This window comes from Athene cunicularia (assembly GCF_003259725.1).
Source record: "Athene cunicularia isolate RWA chromosome 14 unlocalized genomic scaffold, athCun1 chr14_part1, whole genome shotgun sequence".
In the NCBI taxonomy this organism is placed as follows: domain Eukaryota; kingdom Metazoa; phylum Chordata; class Aves; order Strigiformes; family Strigidae; genus Athene; species Athene cunicularia.
Window position 1 is genome coordinate 15,719,844 of NW_020799118.1, and position 4,715 is coordinate 15,724,558.

Here is a 4,715-nt window from a genome sequence, read left to right on the forward strand (position 1 = left end):
ACAGCCCTTCTCTTTGCCCCTCTTGGGCCCAGGAAAAGTGAACAAAAATGCAAGACCCTAGGCAGAGAGAAGAGCCAGAAGACTACAGCCCACAGCTGTCCCTGAGCCCCCTGTCCTGAGGACACTGATGTGTTCCTCGGATACTGCTGGGTCTTGCGCCACTTCTTCAAATCCCCTCATCCCTCCAGACATGGCAACAGCCACAGAAGAAGCCATGCCCCTTCCCCCCAGGGCTTGGGGGTCTAGCTGGGAGACGGGGTTGGGCCAAGGTGGGTGAATGCCTGCCCAGCACGGGGGCCGTCAGTACCAGGCTTATGGGATGCCGGGGCAGACAGGCAGAGTTCAGCCATAGGACTCCTTGCTGCAGGGAGTTGGGAGTGCTAAATATCACCACAGGCTCCAAAAAGCCATTTGATGCATGCTGGAAGCAAAGGCACTGGCTTGATTCTGCTCCCAGGGCAGCCCCCTGGCTGCCCACTTCCCCCAGCCAGGAGCTGGGCATGGGTCACAGTTCCAGCAGGGAGAAACTCTGCAGAAATAGCTTCTGCTGACCTGTCCCCTCCCCAAACACTCTCCCCTTCAGCCCTGGCCCCCTCCTCTGCACCACCAGCCCTGGAGCACCCGACAAATGTGGCCAGTCCCCATGATGGGTGGGCAGAGGTTGGGCGAGGGTGGGATGCTGCCAAAGGAGCCCCGCTCGCCCGCGCACCCCATTCTGCTCCCTCCCACGCCATCAGCACCCACCCAGCACCCCCCAGTCCAGGGCCCAGCTTCACCACTATTCCCCAAACTGGAGGGAACTGGTTAGGGGCCACACGTAACCCCATCCCTCCGCCCGCCCCTCGCACAGCCCCGGGCGAGCAACGAGAGCAGCTCGGCCGGGCCCTGGGGAGGCTGATGGAGCCGCCGGGCTCCTGCCTCCATTATTTATAAGCCAGGTCGGGTTTCGCACTGGCAGCCGGGAGGGGGGTTGGGGGAGGAGACTGTCACACACACACACACACACTCACACACTCACTCTCACACTCACACACTCACTCTCACACTCTCACACTCTCACACTCTCACACTCTCATCCTCTCATCCTCTCATCCCACCCTGCCCAGCAAGGGGCAGGAAACCGCAGGAAAAGGGACAGGAGAGGCTGGTGACCCACAGGGATGTGCAGGTCAGTGGCCTCATCCAGGTGACATGTCTTTTCCCCATTGCCTGAGGAACTGGGGGTCCTTCCCCCTGTGATCCCTTGTCCCCCCAGCAATGCCCTGTCCCCCAGTGATGCCCCATCTCCATGGGTGTATCCCAGGGGAGTTGCCACCCAGCAGCAGCCCAGAAGCAGCGTGGGGTGGTCCAGCTTTAGGGGACATGCACTGCTTGCTGTCATCGCACCCCTGGACATCCCTGGGGTGGTGACAAGGAGTGTGCCCAGTTCCAATGCAGCAGTTGGGCCCCGGATGGTCCTGGCACAGCCCCATTGTTACTAACCCCTGCCAGCTCCGGGTCCCAACGGGGACAAGCTGGGGTGGCCCCATGTCCCGGGGACAATTTCATGCAAGAATGGTCACAACTGCTGGAGGGGTCCCTGGGTGGGGGGAATCTCTGTGCACATGTCCCCAGTGGAGGGGACATAGCTGGGCTGGACCCCCTGTTCCGGCAGCCTAGGAGGGTACCCACACCCTCGGGTGCCCGATGTGGGGTGCCCAGCTATCCTGATGCACCCTACAGCCAGGGGAAACCCCAGATCATCAGCACATTCTGTGGCAGGCCAGGCCCCCTGAGCCCCCCTGGTCCACAGGGACCATCCCTGCTGGGTGCCAGGACGATGGTGGCCGGTGTCCCCACGTTCAAATCAAGACAGCAGCTGGGAGCCAAGCAACACCATTCCTCCACAACTCATCTTTATGCAAACTGCCAGAATCCCATTGGTCTCTGCTGCTCTCCCATCCCCACCACCCTGGGGATGCTGAAGGGTCTCACCCCATGCACCCAGCGTGTCCCCACAGCAATGGGACCCTGGGCCAAGCATCACCCATCCAGCCAGACCACCCGTGCCAAAGCTGGACCGCAGTGTGCTGGGTGCTGTCACCGCAGCAACCGCCGTCGCCTAGCGCCGGCTGTCTCCCGGTAACCCGTCGCCTAGCAATGGGGGATTTTTCACAGCTCGGGATGAAGAGTTGAAAGTTATTTTTAGCCCAGGCTGTGAATCAATAGGCAGCTCCATTCGCCGCCCCACAGGATGCACGCACGGGGCCTTTCTGTGGTGGCAGCAGGGAGGGGCTGCCAAGGGGAATGGGGTGGCCTGGTTGGCCTAGGGTCACCACCCCAGCACAGCCCCCAGGGACCCTCAGGGCTCAGCTGTCTTTGTGCTGAACCCAGGGCTCAGCCCCTCTGGGCCCCCCCAGTACCCTCCATAGGGCTCAAACTGCCTGAGCAAACCCTGAGGCTCAGACATCCCCCAGGGCTCACACCTCCTGTAGCCTCCATAGAGCTCGGACCTCTTTCCCCCACCTCCGGAGACTCAGACACCTCCAGAGCTCCTCCCCCTGTGCTTTTCATAGGACTCAGACCCTCTGGTCCCACCTCGAGGCTCAGACACCCCCCAGGGTTCCCCCTCCTCCAGTTCACATGCAGGTGAGGGTGGGCGAGGGCAGGGCCCAGCCATGGGGACTCTCAGCCTTCTGTGGTGATGATCATGGTGCTGTGGGGACCATTAGCTTGCTGTGGGGACCCACATCCCTCTGTGGGGACCCTCATTCAGCTGTGAGTACCCTCATTCTGCTGCTGGGAGCCCATGGGGACCTTGTCCCACTAGTGTGGCCCCCACCTTGCCATGAGGGCCTCCATCTTGCCATGTGGATCCTTGCCCTGCCATGGGGACCCCTGCCTTGCAGTGGGGACACCCACCTTGCCATGAGGACCCTTGCCTTGCCATGGGGTTCCTTGAGCCATGGTTCTCCTCCTGACAGCCTCCACAAGCTCCTCCAGCCTCTTCAGGGCTTGTGCCTGCTCTTGCGGGCACCAGCCTGGGGGTCCAGAAGCTCGGGGACACTGGGAGTGGATGCAGCCTTTTTGGCACCAGAGTTCCATGGAGAAGGGTGGGGGTATCCCTGCGCAGCCCCAGGGCTGGGCCAGGAGTTGAGGCGAGGCTCCTCAGCTATTTTTTAAAGTTGAGGTAATTCCTTACCACAGCCACATCTCCTGTGGGTCCTTGGCTGAGTGGGAGAGCTCCCCACACAGCCATGGGGGGCTGGGCAGTGGGATGGAGAGAGGCTGGGGACCCCCAGCCCCTGAGCAGCCCTCCAAGGTCGCAGGCCTTCCTGAGTCCCCCTTTTGCCTATCCAGGGAGGGTTTCTGCCTGTGGGCATGGCCCAGCCTGGCCCAGCCCTGCCCTTGCCATCGCCCACCCAGAGTGCAGGGTGGAGGGTGCCCAGAGCCACCCCACGGGGACACTTTCCAGGGAGCACAGATGGCCCAGGGACCTGCTAGGGGCTTGGTGGGGGGCCCTACCCAGGAAAGGAGAAACCTTGGGGTGACCCAGCAGGGAGAGAGAACAAAGGCATCAAAAAGCACAAAGGGAGCATCCAGGGTCCTTCTGGCCATGGAGCCCTGAGGTGCCCTGTGGGTGGCAGAGGGGCCTGGGACACGCAGGGTCCCTTGATCCCCACCTGTGACAGCACAGTGTGAGACACCCATCTGTCCCCAAGCACACGTCCAGCTCGGGGGACAAAGAATCACAGAATCATTGAGGTTGAAAAAGCCCTTGAAGCTCCTCCAGCCCAACCATGAACCCCACACTGACCGTTCCCAACTCCACCAGATCCCTCAGCGCTGGGTCACCCCGACTCTTCAACCCCTCCAGGGATGGGGACTCCCCCCTGCCCTGGGCAGCCCATTCCAACGCCCAACAGCCCCTTCTGCACAGAAATCCTTCCTCAGAGCCAGCCTGACCCTGCCCTGGGCAGCTTGAGGCCATTCCCTCTTGTCCTGGCGCTTGTTCCTTGGTTCAAGAGACTCATCCCCCGTCTCTGCCCCCTCCTGTCAGGGAGTTGCAGAGGGCCAAGAGGTCTCCCCTCAGCCTCCTCTTCTCCAGACTAAACCCCCCCAGTTCCCCCAGCTGCTCCCCAGCAGACCTGTGCTCCAGACCCTGCCCCAGCTCCGTTGCCCTTCTCTGGACACGCTCAAGTCATTCAATGGCCTTTTTGGGGTGAGGGGCTCAAAACTGAACCCAGTAACTGAGGTGCAGCCTCACCAGTGCCTAGTACAGGGGTCAGATCCCTTCCCTGTCCCTGCTGGCCACGCTATTGCTGACACAAGCCAGGATGCCATTGGCTTTCTTGGCCACCTGGACACACTGCTGGCTCCTGTCCAGCCGGCTGTCAATCAACACCCGCATTGTCCCAGCACAAGGCAGACCTGGACCTGTCAGAGCGGGTCCAGAGGGGACCAGGGGAAGGGTCAAGGGGCTGGAAGAACCTTCCCTGTGGAGAGAGGCTGGGAGAGTTGGGGGTGCTCAGCCTGGAGCAGACCTCGCAGCCTGTCGGTGTGGGAGGGGGCTTGTAGGAACGGTGGAGAGAGGCTTTTCACCAGGACCTGGTGAGGCAGTGTGAAGCTGGAGGAGGGTGGCTTTGGACTGGACAGAAGTGGGAGCGGTGAGGCGGGAGCAGGTTGCCCGGGGGGCGCTGGGGACCCCCCAGCCCTGGAGCGCTGGAGGCCCGGCC

General features: G+C 62.1%; 1 protein-coding gene across 1 annotated transcript in view; it reads left to right on the forward strand.

The window, feature by feature from the left end:
- Window positions 1–4,715, forward strand: part of FAM173A (family with sequence similarity 173 member A) — a 21,498-nt gene that overhangs the window by 334 nt on the left and 16,449 nt on the right. The gene's annotated exons all lie outside the window — the stretch shown is intronic.